We start from the raw sequence: 18,722 nt of genomic DNA, 5'->3' as shown, positions 1-18,722 counted from the left end.
ACTATTAAGGTATTACGACAATGATGCTTGTGTGCTAAGAAAATTGTGTTTAGACGCAAAGGCTCCTCATCTTTAGAACCCTGAACTCAACTCTTTGTGTCTTGTCACCAAAAAGCATGTCTGGTCTATCTTTTCCAAGTGTTGAATACTGATAACGACAATATGGTCTTCCTTTTTTTATATGTAGACCAGGTCGTGAGAGTGTTAGTGATCCAGAAAACCTTGATTGAACATGCTGAGAAGCTTCGCCAAGTTAAAGCAGTTCTTGAAGAGGTTCTTTAGTACTTTCTCTCTCTTTGTTGAATATTGTCCGGGAAAGTATTACATAGTATCATTTAGTAATACTATCTTATATCATTTTTTTTGTTGAATATACTATCTTATAAGTAAGCTAGCATTATGCATTTTTTATTTAATTCATGAGGTCATTTTCTCACAGCAGAGAACCTTTTGGAATGGCGCAGGGAGGAAATTTCTCAGGGATATACAGGAAGGTTCAACTGAAGCCGCTGAAGTGGGATGGTGAAGGCGAAGAATAAAGACCTGTAGAAGCCCTTATGATTCTTAAATACGGCGGTGTTCTAACTCACGCTGGTAGAAAACAGGTGTTTACATACTCTACCATTTAATTTGTCATTGTTATATATATATATGTTTTCCAAATATGGAAGAATTGTTTAACTTATTGACGTTTAACATCACTTGCCATATAATCTAACGAATATTACAAATAACAATTTATGGAAACTATTCTCGAAATTATTGAAAGACTAATAATGTTTTATTTATTACTTTTAATATTCATAACCTATAAAATAAAATGAACGAAATTTTATATAAGATAATTATAATAGTTTTATCCTCTACTTGATGAACTGTGTTCGAATATAATTATATAATAATTATTTTAAATATTACAAAATCCAAAAATGTTTATTAATATTATTTTTAAATTATTTATCGTTGTTTAAAGAATAAATTTATCATAATTTTAAAATAATTTATAAAATGCTTACAAAATGCAAGGCAAAGTTGCACTTTCAAGAGTTAAGTCGAGATCTGGATTAAAAATCCTAATAACTGGTAAAGAAGGGAAGCCGAAGACAAAAACATTGAATGTTGTCTACAAACAAATTTTTCAGAATATTCCGTAGTCACGGTACGTAATTTTAATCTACTTTTTTCAAATACAAATTTTAAAATATATAAACTGTTACAATTCTTTATTTTTTGTATTTGCCAGATGGGTTGTGATGAGTTAGGAGACCGATGACGGTATGTCAATTTAATATTATTTCATGTTCAATAAAATTTAGAAATTTATAAATCTATCAAATAATGTTAACCCGTCAAATTGCATACAAAATTTAATTAATTTTTTGCATGTTTCTAATTGAATTTGCTTTCTTTATCGAGAAATGTACTTCATAATTTATATTAGTTATGGATAATATTTTGATTTTTTATATTTTCTTTTAATATGTCTACATAAATGTTTGTTTATTATTTATGGAAAAATAATATTATACACCTAAATAAAGAATTACGACACATATACAATCCTCCTATACATTAAAAGAGAAGTCACTTTAGTGATTTCTGCTGACATGGCATTAATATATAGCTTCTCAGAAAAATTGTTATAATTCTATTGGTCGATTTTTTTGAATTTTATTTTTTATTTATTTTAATCAATCGCTTATGTAGACAAGCCCAAAACTATTGTCGATTTCGTTAAGCCCATATATTGCTAGGGTATAATAATTATCGATTTAGTTTAGCATTGGGCAAGATTTAGAACTAAGACAAATATTAAAAACTTTCTTTATTATTCAAACAGTAAACTTGCGCTTGTTGATATCATATTAATTACATTTGCTTAGAAAATATTATAATGTTTCAAATTAGTAGGGGTGGGCGTTCGGGTACCCGTTCGGGTTCGGGTCGGGTATTTTGGATTTTCGAGTATTTCGGTATAGAGGTGTGGAACCCGTTCGGGTATTTCTATACTTCGGGTCGGGTTCGGGTATTTTTAGTTCAGATTCGGTTATTTCAGATCGGGTTCGGATATTTAGATTTTGAAAAAAAAAATTAAAATTTTCATTTCTCAAGTTTCTTATATTTAAAAATATAACTTTCAGTTAACTAATTTTTTATTTTTAATAGATTGAATGGTTAATAGATTTAGACATAAAAATTTAAAACTAAAAAGGCATTAATTTAGTTATGTTTTAAAAAAATTTGGATGTAATTTTTGTTAATTTTGTAAATAAAAAACTTGACATGCATTTTCGGATCGGGTTCGGGTGCCACTTCGGATATCGTGTAAAGTGCCCACCCTTACTAATTAGGTTGTTTGTTTTTAATAACTTACCTTTCTAATATGGATTACTTGCGCAAGTTGAAATCATTAAATATGCAAATCACTTATTCACAATATGGATTACTTGCGCAAGTTGAAATCATTAAATATTATTGATTTAGTTTACCCTTGGGCAAGATTTAGAATTAAGACAAATATTAAAAACTTTTCTTATTATTCAAATGGTAAACTTGCGCATGTTGATATCATATTTATTATATTGCTTATAAAATATTTAATGTTTCTAATTAGGTTGTTTGTTTTTAATAACTTACCTTTCTAATATGGATTACTTGCGCAAGTTAAAATCATATCATATGAAAATCATTTTTTGACAATACACATTTAATATCTTCCTTTAAACGATTTCATTATTTATTGTGCAAAATATTGTGCGTCATTAATATGAGAATTAAATCGACTGTATATATATATATATGAGACACCCAAGGTCTTAAAATACAAACATTCTCTTTTCATTTTTTAAAGTATTATTCACAAATCTCTCCTCTCATACTATTAAGGTATTACGACGATGCTGCTTGTGTGCTAAGAAAAATGTGTTTAGACGCAAAGGCTCCTCATCTTTCATCGATTCTGCCACCCACTTTGCCTTGGGAGTATTATATGCTACTTGATGAATCGACTCTGCCATCCACTTTCATCGACTCTGCCACCCACTTTACCTTGGAAGTATTATAGAAAGATTAATAATGTTTTATTTATTACTTTTAATATTTATAAACTATAAAATACAATGAACGAAATTTTATATAAGATAATTATAATAGTTTTATATTCTACTTGATGAATTGTGTTCGAATATAATTATATAATAACTATTTTAAATATTAGAAAATCCAAAAATGTTTATTAATATTATTTTTAAATTATTTATCGTTGTTTAAAGAATAAATTTATCATAATTTTAAAATAATTTATAAAATGCTTACAAAATGCAAGGCAAAGTTGCACTTTCAAGAGTTAAGTCGAGATATGGATTAAAAATCCTAATAACTGGTAAAGAAGAGAAGCCACAGACAAAAATATTGAATGTTGTCTACAAACAAGTTTTTCAGAATATTTCGTAGTCACGGTACGTAATTTTAATCTACTTTTTTTTCAAATACAAATTTTAAAATGAATAAACTGTTGCAATTATTTATTTTTTGTATTTGCTAGATGGGTTGTGATGAGTTAGGAGACCGATGACGGTATGTCAATTTAATATTATTTCATGTTCAATAAAATTTAGAAATTTATAAATCTATCAAATAATGTTAACCCGTCAAATTGCTTACAAAATTTATTTAATTTTTTCCAAGTTTCTAATTGAATTTGCTTTCTTTATCGAGAAATGTACTTCATAATTTATATTATTTATGGATAATATTTTGATTTTTATTATATTTTATTTTAATATGTCTACATAAATATTTGTTTATTATTTATGGAAAAATAATATTATTCACCTAAAATAAAGAATTACGAAACATATACAATACAATTCTAATTAATGATAATATAAAATCTGTTACTTCTAAAACTATACACTATTTATTCCATTTTTTGAATGAAAGTATCTTTGTAAACACACAAAATATTTTGTGACGTTGCAATTATACATACACACAATATCTGCCTCTTCATACTAACGTTACTGTGTTCCTTCTCGTGAGGTACGAGCCGAGAGAGAACACAGGGTGCGGACCGATCATGTTCTTATGCCCGCACAGGGTGCGGACCGGTCACCTAGTCAAGATATTAAATCAATATATTATTCATTTTATATTTAATATTTTTATTTAGACATAGCATCTAAATATTAAGTTATTCATTTTTTTATATGGCATTCTAATATTAGTGGTTAAAAAGACTAATAAAAATACTAATAGAAAGTGGTATTTACACAGTTAAATCTAGCTATTGGATAGAAATGACTTTGCTCAAAAGAGAGAAGATAGTGACACATATAAAGCCTAGTATCACCAAATTCCAAACTTTTTTTTAAAAGATAATAGTTCCACCAAAAATCAGACATTTTTTATGGCAGTCTATCTCATGACAGTTAGCAGTAACAAGTAACCGAACACATCTTCATATGCAATGCGACAATCGCTGTCATCAATGTCAAGTAGAAGACTAAAACGTCAACTATGCCATCTTCGAATGTCTGCCCGCTCTACATGCATGATTCTTAGCAGCAACCCGAGCTCCACCATTGATGTTCACCAAAGTAAGCCAATACACAAATATGGACTATCTATTCTGGCAAAAAATGATATTAAGGATCCAGAGCTAGATAAAGACCAATATCGTTGGATTATATGATACATTTGGAAAGCGAGAAACAATAAATTATTCAGAGGGATATATAGGGATCCATAGGAAACTGTTCGACACACTTAGTCGGAATGACATGCCTAGTTTGAACCTAACCGTAAACAGGAAGAACCAGCTGGAATACAACATCCTGAACAAACAACAATCTCTGAGAGATGTACGAAAGATGGATCATGCACATGACGAAATCTTCAGTGGTTATGGATGGACATGGATAAACTCTAGAGGATACACTCAGTTATTGAGAGCAAGAAACCAAAGGAAAAGAATCTAACCTCTTCACTTGGAGCTCGAGGCCCTCTCATAGACAATGGAATGCATGCTACAGCTATCGACGTGTCAAGCTTTTGGCATCGATTGTGAGGATATAGTCTCGATGATTCAAGATCCTGGAGCATGGCCTAATTTTCCACCTGAGCTAAATGAGCTGATGAAGCTGAAGTATAGATTCACGAAGTTCTCGATTGTTTTATTCCTCGTACCTAAAATGTACCGTCTGATTTATAAGTTAAGATATAAAGATCCTTTCATAAGGACATGTACTACATTGGATGTTATGTTCCGGTCTGGTTCCCCAGACCACCTTAATTTTGAGTAATAGAATAGTCATTTGAAAAGAAAAAAACTAATAACGACAATATTTATATTAATAATAATAAATTATATAGTATTACAATTAATATATTTAAAATAAAATTTGTTACAATTTTAAATATTCCGTTTTCAACGTAAATATCAATTTATTTTTGGAAGAAAATTCAATTTTGAGGTTTTGACGAGAAAATTGAATTTTTATGGTTTGACAGGAAAAATTTAAATTTGCGATTTTGTGAAAACTCAATTTTACGATTTTGGCAGAGAAAATAGATTTTATTATTTTGGTGAGAAAACTCAGTTTTGTGATTTTAGTAGAGAAATGATTTTATCTTTATTACGAAAACATGATTTATCTTTGACGAAAAAAACTCAATTCTACGATCATGGTAGAAAAACTCTTTTTATCATTTTTTCAGGAAAACTTGATTTAAAGTTTTTTTTAATGGAAAACCTGATTTTGTGATTTTAGCTTAAAATGTAATTTATAATTTTGATGGAAAATATGATTTGTCATTTAACTTTGAAAATATGACCTTATAAATTTTGGCAGAAAAACTAGCTTTTGCGAAATGGATATAACATCTGATTTTCTTATTTTGGCATGAAAATCTGATTTTTCTTGTTTGACAATAAACTTGATTTATTATTTTGATAAGAAAAATTGATGATATAGAGTTTTGACAAGAAAACTTGACCTCTCATCTACACGAAAAACTTGATTTTGTAAATTTATATTTGGATAAATACAGTAAGATAATTACAAATTTTTTGTTATCACAAAAATAGCACAAAATTTTTATTTGGGAACACCAAAAAAATTAAAATGACCAAAATATGTTTCATTTTTTTTTTGTCAGCCCAAAATATGTTTCATTAAAAGAGTAAAAACAATACTTTAGATTTAAGATTTAGATTTGAGGATGAGGGTTGAGGGTGGGATTTAGGATTTTAAAAATAATTATAATTAAGATTTAAAATTTAACGAAAAAATTAAAAATAGTTTCAAATAATATTTAAGGATTTAAAACTTATAAAAAAAATTTGAATTGAATAATTTAAAAATAAATTGTACTTTTATTTATTTAAATGTTATTTATATATATAGTGGAAATGTATAGTTGTTATTTACCTTTTTACTAAAACTTGTTTTGATTTTTTTTTGTGTATTCTTTTGGTTAAAAAATATATATTTTGGGCATTTTGGGAAAAAAAAATTTTATTCGTATTAAAGATAGAGAAATTCTTGGGTTCACCCCCTAGGTGAACCTAGAGGTTCACCAACCAATAGTGGTTGAGTATTTGATATTTGATATCTTTTAAAAAAGGAAATAAAATTGAATTTCCAAATATGATATAAATTTTTAAAATAAAATAATAAAAATACATAAATATAGTTACAAAAAATAAATAAATAAATATTGTTAAAATGTTAGCAAAATACTAAATCCTATACCCTAAATTCTAAACTCCAAACCCTAAATTATAAACCTTAAATCTTGGATAAACCGTAAACCATTGGAAAATTTTAAACCCTAAATCATACATCAACACTAAATTTTAATAACACTAAACCCTAAACCCTAATCACTAAACCCTAAACCCTTGGATATAGCCTGAACCCTTGGATAAATCATAAACTCTAAATCAAAAATATTTAAAATTAAACCCTAGAGTTTATGATTTATTCAAGGGTTCAGAGTTTACCCAAGGGTTCATAGTTTACCCAAGGGTTTAGGGTTTAGTGATTAGGATTTAGGGTTTAGTGTTATTAAAATTTAGTTTTTAGTGTATGATTTAGGGTTTAAGATTTTCCAACGTTTAGAGTTTATCCAAAATTTATGGTTTAATGTTTAGGGTTTAGGATTTAGGGTATAGGGTTTAATATTTTGTTGAAGATTTAACAATATTTGTTTATTTATTTTTTGTAACTATTTTATGTATTTTTATTATTTTATTTTAAAGATATAATCTAATTTGGATATTCAATTTTATTTCCTTTTTTAAAAGATATCAAATTTCAAATACTCAATCACTATTGGTTGGTGAACCTAGAGGTTCACCATAGGAGGTGAACCCAAGTATTTCTCTATATCTAATCTTTTGGATTTGAGATGATGAATTTGAGATGAAAATTTTGCATCCAAATACTATATTTTCTTATATCTCATATATTTAGACATTCCAGTTATGGCACTCTAATTTATTAGATTTGGATTTGATATTCTTTATCTAAAAATATTTTGATTTTCGATATGCATTGTATAAAAATAAACTCGCAAACCTGAGTCATGCTCAATACTAAAAAGAAATTCAAAATTCGTCATAATATAAAACTAATTCTAACTTTCAACACACATATATAACACAGTGAATCTTAATTCTAACTATTAGCACGTAGTTTGGTGAAAGTTTTTAAGAGTTTAGCGTGTTGGCCTTCAGTTCGATCCTACTGAAATCAAACTTATTGTTGTTTCGTTGGGATGGGCCTGGATTTCGGTTTAGTTAATTAACATAGTGCATCATAAATTCATGAGTTTCTTTTAGTATTGAGCGTGACTCAGATTTGCGAGTTTATTTTTATACAAAAAATTTTTAATCAAATAATATAATATTTTGAAGTTTAATCACTTTTAGTGATAGAGATCCTTATTCATGGATAATATAGTACATCTGAAAGACTTATGAATAACAAACTCTTCAGGGGGATAGACAGAGATCAGATCTACTTCGGCATGTATAAAACGAATGTCAAGCATGGTTTGATGTAAATGAGGTCGTACAACCACTGGCACAAGAATTCGTGGAACTCCAAGTCTTAAACTTGGGGACTATATACTTGTTACATGGATCTTAGACAGAATCAACTCAGTTTAGTGAATGTGGATGAGTCTGGAGGGACAGTGGAAGAAACATTCAACTGCTTGGGACAAAAAATTTCAATCGACGTGAATCTGCTTTGCATTCGGAAGTAGAAGCTCTGCAGTGGGCAATGGAGAACATGCTTCAACATTCAACCTGTCAAAGCTTTAGCACAGACTACAAGGAGCTGATAGCAATGATAAAGGATCCTCAAGCAATGGCCAAGCTTTGCGACATAATTGGAAAAAATAGTGTCGCTGCAAATATGCGTCCCGGAGTTTAGCATCATTTATGTTTCACGAGCGCGCAATCAGTTTTTAGATTTTTTAGCTAAGACTATTAGATTTTTCCATAGGAAACTACTATTTATTGGTTGTTTTATTCCGGTTTGGTTACCTAGACCACCTCAAGATTGAATAATAGAATTGCCGTTTGACGTCAAAAAAATGTGATAAAACCCCTCAACTATTTTTGAATCGTAAAAATACCCTTTAACTAAGTTTTCAACACTATAAATCTTCAACTTCTAAACCATCAATGTATGACACCCTCTGTCATGGTTTTTTAGACGGAAGATAACATATGTTAATGGAACTAAAATTGAAGATTAATTTTACATGATTTTTAGTTGAAGGTTGCTTTTACGATTTATCTTTAGTTAAAAAGTTTAATAACTAAAAATCCTTAGTAAAAGGATATTTAAATTTGGTTAGGCTAAAATGATACATTTTCCAACTTGTGCATTCAATATCGTTAAAATTGCTTAATCAACTAGATAGCAGATAGGGTTTGTCAAAAAAAAAATGCAGTTACATTAAATTAGACTCTCAAATTTTAGCAAAAAAAAAAAAGAAAAGATAAATTAGACTCGAACTCTCTAGAGCTGAAGCATGGACCAAATGGGTTGGCGTTAAGAAAAAATACAAATGGGACCCCCAATTTTACTCAAGTCGGTGCATTGAAGATATAATTGTGATTATAATGAACTAAAATGAAGAACATGTGATGTGATCCAAATAATCTTGGCGGGAATCTTCGGACGTGATCGATCTCATCTACACGTGTCCTCTCAAACTATTTTCGCGTCTGCAATCACATTAATCATTTATGGTTCATTAATTATTCGATATACTCATTTTTATTACCGAACTTTTTTTTTGCATTATATGCTAAAAAAAATTTGATCCCCCAACAATCGAAACCGATTCCGATTAGAAAAAATATTACGAAATTCGAATCCAAATTGGTTAAATATTTAAATAGATTTAAAATTTTAGTATCTAGAGAATTGAAACTGAATCTAATTTATACTAAAATATTTTGGATACACGAATATATCCGAATTAGATTTATACCCTTTGTATATTTATTATTTTCAGATTTAATATCCAAATATATATTCAAAATTAGATATCAAAAATATCTGAATAATACTCAAAATACCAAAAATATTTGAAATATCTATTGCCTTTTTTTGGGACTAAATTTTAGGTTGATTAATCAAAAAATAATGGACATTTGCAAAGAAGTGAAGCTAGAATAACAATAATGAAGATGATGTAACTAAGGCATTTCCAAAAAGAAGTTGAAACTGTTTTCAGCATCATTCTCGGCCAATCAACCAGTGAATACTTTGAACCAGCGACGTAGAAATCCTTCCAGCTTGTGATCTTGGCGGTAGTTATGCGAGACAATTCTGTTATGTATCGATTTTTCAATCGTATTGATCAATGTCTTTGTATCCAAACAAGCCCCCTGATATCTACGAGAATTTCTCTCCCTCCACAACATGTAAAGAGTAGTATGCAAGTTCATGCTTTTGAGAACTGTATCCAAACCAAGTGAATAAAGTCTGAGCAAAGACAAGATGGTTACAGTCCAATCCGAATTGACAATACACCAAGTAGCTTGGCGCCCAGTGTCAACCAGATAGTAAAAGTGTAGGGACAAGCAAAGAACAAACGTCCTACTCTCATTCCCCTCCCCCCCCCAAAAAAAAAAACACAACTCTGCATAATTCCCCAACTTCTCAATTGAGAGCCTGTAGACAGTCTGTCTTGAAGTGACAACCACACTATAAAAGCATGACACGAAATACCTTGTGCAAACCAAACTAAACGGTACCAGTGGACCTTTGGGTTGCTTGCCCGAATACATTCCCATCCTTTTGTAGCACTAAAATGATCTTTATAGACATTTTCACTGTGCTTCCAGAGTACCGTATCACATCCACCACTAGCTCTGATTGGGTACCTGCTCACGATCAATTCAATCTTATGTCTCCATATACATGCCTACCCCTGCTCTGCATGGACCAAGATGCTCCAGACACAGCCTCAGATAAAGTGGACATAAGAGAGATACCCAGATAGCGATTACCAATATCACATGTAATCTCTATATGCTTCCCATTACTCAGCCAATCATCAAATCAATAATAAGTTGTAGCACCATCTCGAACCTCGAGTTTGAGAAACTTGGTAGGCCAGATGATGAAGTTTTAGAAGCTTTTTCCATAACCATGAACCTTGATTACCTTCCTTTACATCCCTCATCAGCTGTGTGGAAACCCATGCAACTCAAAGCGATCCAATAAGTTAGAATAGCCTCCAAATAAGACCCAAATAAAAAAACTCTAGACATTTCCCAAAATTTTCTTATTCCCAGACCTCTCTCCATTTTTAGCTTACATATATCTTTCCATAATACTTTGGCCTTATGATGTGAATTAGGCGATCCATACAAGAAAAGCACTGCACATCCTTTCGATCTCATCCAAACAACCCTTCAGGAGTATAAAAATGACGGAGCGGAACTAACCGTTAGTAACTGATAACGCGAAGGTAATGTTGAATTCTGAGAATACCCGTTATCTTAGCCTTCTTAAGTGTGTTGAATTCTTAGAGAATGCCCAGAAGTAATGTAATACCCCGCCCTTCGGGATAAAACAGTCGAGAGAGTAAAAGTCAGAATCCAGAGCCAAGCTTTTGGGAGTCTACGTATTTGGAAGAAAGTTGAGTTTTGATCACCTAAAACTTGACATGATTCATATAGCAAAGAGAAGATTGGTCGAGCATCAACATTGTGGTCGAATCGCGGGCGATAAGGGTCGATCGAGAAATGTTGAAGAATGAGGTGGTCGAAGAAGTCATCATGAGTGAACCATGAGTCGAATAAGCTTCTCAACCATGGTTAGGCAATGTCTTAAATTGATCAGACAGACGTTTTGGAAGCATAACATTTTTGGAAGCACAGCGTTCAGAAGCTTGACGGTTTAGAAGCACGACGTTTCTTAACCACGAAGTAATCCGCAAAGCTTTGTATCAGCGGAATATTAATTCAGAGGCAACATAAGTCGGAAGCAGGATGGGATTTAAGAAGGACGGGAAGTAAGCACGACGGGATCGAACCACGATGGAAAAACCCAAAATTGGGCAATAACCCTAATTTCGGTATTATGGAATTTTTCGAGGAAGCATGAGGCTCGGAAAATATTTTCCGTCAAGATCAGAATTACACTGGAGTTTATTAAAATTATTCAGCTCATCCGAATGAGAGCAGAAAAATATTCGGGTTTAATCACGGGCCGAAAATATGCCGGTAGGATCGAAATTGCGTAAATCAACTGAGAAGCTCGAGGTGTCTCAATGCATGTCATCAGGACGTGGTGTCAACCATCTGATAAGCTGTCGGTCTCCACAAGCACGAGGTGTTGGCACACATGGAAGCAGCACATGCGAACTGACATGCAAAAGCATGAGATGTCGCTGTATCTGCAATCGAAGCATGTTGATCGAAATGTGGGTGGTGTGGTGTCGATCTGCATGCAACCAGCCCACGAATCAGACATGTTGAGGACGTGGTCTCACCTTGCATGACATCCTGATCATGCTGACCGCCATGTGGCCGTGCATGCAACCGGAGCCATGCAAAGCGACACATGGGCTGCCACCAACCTGAAGGTGATTGGCTGCTGTCTTCTATAAATAGGCACGCCCACCTTCACATTTCAACACATCCAAACCACTTCAGATCAGTTTAAAAACGTGAGAGAAAGTAGAGAGAGAAAGCAAGAGTTTTTGAGTCGTCTCCTAGAGGAGTTTCTGTTTGAGTTGAAAGTTGTTCAAGGGAGGCCATTCAGGGTTAGGAACGCCTTTTGATAAACCATGGATTTTATCCACTTTTAGCCATGGTTTATAAGTGTTCTAATATATATTTACCACTATATAGAGTCTATTTAGAGTGTTTACAGGTTCAGGTACGTTATGGAGAAATATGGTGATTTTAGAGCATTTTGAGGTGTAGAACTGCACAGACGCATCAGATGTTTAGCTATGTATGGAGACCTTCCCACCGTTAGATTGAGCTCATCTTTGACAAAAGATAGAGCGTTGCGTTAGCTTTCCAACGCCACCAGTTTGAGGTCAATCAGCATCCTATAGCAGAAGTTATGCCCGTTTTACTGGAGAGTTGTCAGTATGCCTCGCGAGAGGAAGCTGTCGAGAAGAGGAACGTATGTTGATTGATGCAGAACTCTTGACATTGATCGATATGGATGCCAGAATGCGGGCCGAGCATATTTTATGACCAATTTAGGCCCAGAAGTCACCACATATTACCAATATACCCCTGGACGACCATAAACCCTATTTTACTGTTTTCTAAGCCATTGTTGACGGCTATGCTTCATACTATTCTTGAGAAAGAGAGCTTAGGATTGGAGAGAGAGATCTGTACACCTTGAGAGAGGGAAGATCTTGAACTCCCTTTGTTTCTTTACTCTATTCTGTTTATTTATCTATTGCAATATTATTCAGACCATCATAACCATATCTTTTATGAATATGTGATACACTAAATATGAATCCTTGCTACTGCCAAGTTAACAGTTGTGATTATAGTACTTTAGATTCAATCCAGAGGACCAGTCTACACTTTACTTTTATAAGTTTCAATACTAAGCTAAGAAGAAAATGGTCTTCAATTCGATTAGTGACGCGGAAAACAAGTAAACTAGAGGTTGATTCAATTTAACAAGAAGCTAGCCTAGGGTAATTCATTGGGTGCTGAGCGAGAGCCAAACAATTATTCAAGCGCGATGTAGTGCTTTCTAGAACTCGGATCACTCAGCTGGAACACCCCACTGTCGTGGTGGTGATCCCTTTGCTGGTCGATCCCACCATCTAACTGTCGTTGAGATGAGAACGGCTGCAAGCCTTAGAGATCAGGTCCGATCAGTTCACTTACTACCCTAATATCTACTTTCGCTGATTAGGGATATTAAGCTCATTCAATACATGTCAAGTTATCTACTAAGTGGTTAGCTAGGCGATTAACTTAGGATCTAACATCAAGTGATCAGATTAATGGAAGCTTTAAGAACAGTATGAATGAAGAACAATTAAGAATAGCTTATCTATGTTTAGCTCATAATTCAACACCCTAAAAATCCTAGGCGAGCTAGATCACTACTCAATCATGATGCAAGCAGTAAAAGACACAGATTCTGAATAAAACTGCATAATAATAAGAGTAGTAAACAAAGGGTTAAGATGGTCTTCTCTATGAGAGAATGGATTCTTCTCCCTTACAAGTTGCAGATCGCAAAAGCTAATAGTTCTCTTGTAAAAACTAGCGTAAGAAATAAGATAGGATAGATGGCGTTTTTATATGGAGGCGCTAATAGGTAGAAAATATATTAGGGCAACAGGGCTTTAATTCCCGAAATATGAGCTTCCTTATTTGTTGGGAACAACCTCGGGATCACTCTGTCTGCTTGTTCCGCTTGAGAACAGTCTCGGGACTGTTCTCCTTGAGTGTTCTCCGCGGGAATGCTCCAAAAGGACAGCTTCTCTTCATGCACCCTCTCTTCACTCTTCTACCAACTCCAGACCTGTAAAAGATAAAAAAGGACTAGACTGACACGGATTAAGGACTCGAATCAATATGAAAACATCTATAAAATGATGTGAAAAACACCATATATCAATTCCCCCAGACTTAGATCCTTGTTTGTCCTCGAACAAGGCAAGTACTAAGAACAGGGAGAAAGGTTTGAAAGTGTGGGAACTCGCTTATTCTCAGCAACCATACTCTTACCACAAATCTCTGAACCATACAAGCAGTAGATTAGGACCACACACACTTACTGGGAACCCCTGATCGCTTTTCACAGATCGGCTCCTTACTCTACATCTTAACCTGAAACAGCAACACTTTCGAGACAAAACTCCATTTGTTCAATTAAGATTATCGTGAGCTTCTTGTCACAGGCGCTACTCAGGGTAGACGGTCTAGGTATGGAACAGTCTATTTAATGGTGGAGTTAAGAGTGTTTAGGGGCTACCAATTTTTGTAGAGGATGCAGGATATCAAACAAAACTGCAAGAGAGGACGAATCCATTGATGTCCACAGCCTCTACTCGTTTTTGCTCTCTCTAGAACGGCTGTTCTTCGTTCGGGAACAGTCATCAAACTGCTCTGCTCGTCCCCTTCTATGTGCTCTCAAAATTAGTACCAAACTCTTTGCTTAACTTTCCCAGTGGCTCGTGTTCCCTTGAATTCATCTCCTTCTCCATCGTCAAATGCTAAAAATGAAAGATAGAGTTTTTTTTTTTTTTTTTTTTACATAGCATGAAAATAGATGTTGAGGTGACGAAGAAGGAGGTAACATGTGGAGGCCACTAGTGGATCTGATTCTCACCATTCTGTCCCACTTGCACGATTCATTGGTCATGGAGCTGTTGCTCCCTTAATCTGCTTGTTCTCCTTTCTAATTGAACTTCTGCAGCAGTAACGAGTAAGAGGTTGCGTTGATCCTTTCTTCTCCAACCTTTTTGCACATATCTGCACATATATCACTGAAAAACAAATGCCTGAAGGTGAAATAAAGGCTAAGGTACAAGGTGGGAACAAGCTAAAGATGAGCTAGCTACTCAGGAACAGCAAGATGGATATAAAGGATAAGAAGTCCTGAGTATATGTCTCGTTTCCCTGATCTAGTGCCCATAACAAGAAGAATTAAAGTCCAGATTAGGTTCAGATAAAGTGGAGTTGAGTCTACCCAGTGTAACCTGATCGGTGGAGAACTTCTGGAGTGTCAAATGAGATAAGTCAGGGTGTTCCAGGTCCATGTGTGGGTCTTTCATCACTGCTAAGGTCACTGAATAAGAAGGTTAAAGCACGAGGTGGTTAAGAAATCATCACAAAATAAGGTCCTGATTACCACAATAAGTTTTGACTTGACTGACTCGATCCTAGGAACTGAGTCGATAAAAGCATGGAAATCGTACAGAGACTCTCCTCTAGACTTACTTCACACCATCCCTGGTTGTGAAAATAGATCGGAGGAGGCTAAAACACACCAAACAGAAGCAAATAGTAGGGAAATAAATAGTTCAGATGGATAAAACAAGGGGATAGGAATAGTCCTTTCGGACTCAGTCTGAATCACCGCTACTGGAGTAACCGGCTGTTCTCCTGTTCCTCGTAAGTCTCTCTTCTCCAGTTGAGGTGCCCGCTGGTTCCTTGCCTGGGCGCCTTGTTCCCTGCGTCGTCTGCTCATCTTGACTTCCGATGCAGCCTCCAGTGATCGCCCTGAGGATCCTCTTCATGAGGCTGTTGTTCTTCTTCTGAGAGTCCACCATCCAGCGTCTGTAGGCGTGATCATCAGTAACATCAGTGAGGTCCTCCAGATCATAAGCACTATCAGCAGATGGAGTCACATCCTCCACATCATCCATGTCAGCATTCTCATTTGGAACTGGCGCGCGTGGGTCGTCGCACAAGTGTTCTGCGTCGGGCAGGAACACTATGTTTTCCAAGGTCTTGAAGTTCGTTAACCCGGGAAGAGGAAGCTTGCAGTAGAGAGTGTTCCCTTCCTTGTCAGCGAACTTGTATGTGCTCTCGTCGCGCAGGATGTGGCATGTGATCAAGTAAGCGGTGTCGATGTACTCAAGCTCAGGAACAACCTTATAATCCAGGTTGATGTTGAAACGTTTGAACAAGGGAGTGAGAACACTGCCGCAGCGGTCTTTCTTGTCTTCAGTTCGGAGCAAGGAGTCCTTGCGCTCGGAGAGCATCGAGATGAGAAGGAATCCAGGGTTAGTCTTCACTGCCTGGATCGGTATGACTCTATCTCTACGGATCTCATCCTTGAGCCCCGTGTATAGAACCTGAAGCTCTCCGTTTGTGACCTTGGAGGTGAGTTCCTTTGCGAAGAGGATGTTTGAGACGATCTTGGCAATGATACGCAGAGTGGGGTTTCGGATTTGTGATTGATAAGCCTTGCGAGAGGTGAACTTCCCTGTCGCAATGAGATCCCAAAAGGCGTTTGCTGGCGTGAACTTCTTCTCAATTGAGACCTCTCTAGGCGTGTCTGCGATCTCGAGTAGGTCGTTTAGATCATGGAGAGAGAGATGGAGCAGAACTTGCCTTCGGCCATCAAGGAGAAGGAGCAGTTCTCGTACGTTGGTGCGGTGGGGTTCTGGTAAGTGATCTGAGCTGTTGCGAGCACTTGCCTAACCAAATCTGGATAGAGAACTTGGGCTTGGTAGCAGAGAGGAGCAAGGCCCATGACGTCGAGCGTCTCGAAGACGTCAGACTCGAGACCGAGATCAGCTAAGGTCTCAGCGTGAGCAAATCGTGTCGGCAAGATCTCTGCTGCGAGAAGCCTGTTGTACCTAGCCGCGGACTCCTTGTCCCACCCCTCACAATTGTAGTCAAGGAGTAGTGGGTCAATGATGTTAATCGGTTGATCCCTTACATAGCATGAAAATAGATGTTGAGGTGACGAAGAAGGAGGTAACATGTGGAGGCCACTAGTGGATCTGATTCTCACCATTCTGTCCCACTTGCACGATTCATTGGTCATGGAGCTGTTGCTCCCTTAATCTGCTTGTTCTCCTTTCTAATTGAACTTCTGCAGCAGTAACGAGTAAGAGGTTGCGTTGATCCTTTCTTCTCCAACCTTTTTGCACATATCTGCACATATATCACTGAAAAACAAATGCCTGAAGGTGAAATAAAGGCTAAGGTACAAGGTGGGAACTAGCTAAAGATGAGCTAGCTACTCAGGAACAGCAAGATGGATATAAAGGATAAGAAGTCCTGAGTATAGGTCTCGTTTCCCTGATCTAGTGCCCATAACAAGAAGAATTAAAGTCCAGATTAGGTTCAGATAAAGTGGAGTTGAGTCTACCCAGTGTAACCTGATCGGTGGAGAACTTCCGGAGTGTCAAATGAGATAAGTCAGGGTGTGCCAGGTCCATGTGTGGGTCTTTCATCACTGCTAAGGTCACTGAATAAGAAGGTTAAAGCACGAGGTGGTTAAGAAATCATCACAAAATAAGGTCCTGATTACCACAATAAGTTTTGACTTGACTGACTCGATCCTAGGAACTGAGTCGATAAAAGCATGGAAATCGTACAGAGACTCTCCTCTAGACTTACTTCACACCATCCCTGGTTGTGAAAATAGATCGGAGGAGGCTAAAACACACCAAACAGAAGCAAATAGTAGGGAAATAAATAGTTCAGATGGATAAAACAAGGGGATAGGAATAGTCCTTTCGGACTCAGTCTGAATCACCGCTACTGGAGTAACCGGCTGTTCTCCTGTTCCTCGTAAGTCTCTCTTCTCCAGTTGAGGTGCCCGCTGGTTCCTTGCCTGGGCGCCTTGTTCCCTGCGTCGTCTGCTCATCTTGACTTCCGATGCAGCCTCCAGTGATCGCCCTGAGGATCCTCTTCATGAGGCTGTTGTTCTTCTTCTGAGAGTCCACCATCCAGCGTCTGTAGGCGTGATCATCAGTAACATCAGTGAGGTCCTCCAGATCATAAGCACTATCAGCAGATGGAGTCACATCCTCCACATCATCCATGTCAGCATTCTCATTTGGAACTGGCGCGCGTGGGTCGTCGCACAAGTGTTCTGCGTCGGGCAGGAACACTATGTTTTCCAAGGTCTTGAAGTTCGTTAACCCGGGAAGAGGAAGCTTGCAGTAGAGAGTGTTCCCTTCCTTGTCAGCGAACTTGTATGTGCTCTCGTCGCGCAGGATGTGGCATGTGATCAAGTAAGCGGTGTCGATGTACTCAAGCTCAGGAACAACCTTATAATCCAGGTTGATGTTGAAACGTTTGAACAAGGGAGTGAGAACACTGCCGCAGCGGTCTTTCTTGTCTTCAGTTCGGAGCAAGGAGTCCTTGCGCTCGGAGAGCATCGAGATGAGAAGGAATCCAGGGTTAGTCTTCACTGCCTGGATCGGTATGACTCTATCTCTACGGATCTCATCCTTGAGCCCCGTGTATAGAACCTGCAGCTCTCCGTTTGTGACCTTGGAGGTGAGTTCCTTTGCGAAGAGGATGTTTGAGACGATCTTGGCAATGATACGCAGAGTGGGGTTCCGGATTTGTGATTGATAAGCCTTGCGAGAGGTGAACTTCCCTGTCGCAATGAGATCCCAAAAGGCGTTTGCTGGCGTGAACTTCTTCTCAATTGAGACCTCTCTAGGCGTGTCTGCGATCTCGAGTAGGTCGTTTAGATCATGGAGAGAGATGGAGCAGA

The sequence above is a fragment of the Brassica napus genome, chromosome A6 (assembly GCF_020379485.1).
Source record: "Brassica napus cultivar Da-Ae chromosome A6, Da-Ae, whole genome shotgun sequence".
NCBI classification, from domain to species: Eukaryota; Viridiplantae; Streptophyta; class Magnoliopsida; order Brassicales; family Brassicaceae; genus Brassica; species Brassica napus.
Note: the sequence above shows the minus strand (reverse complement) of the source record.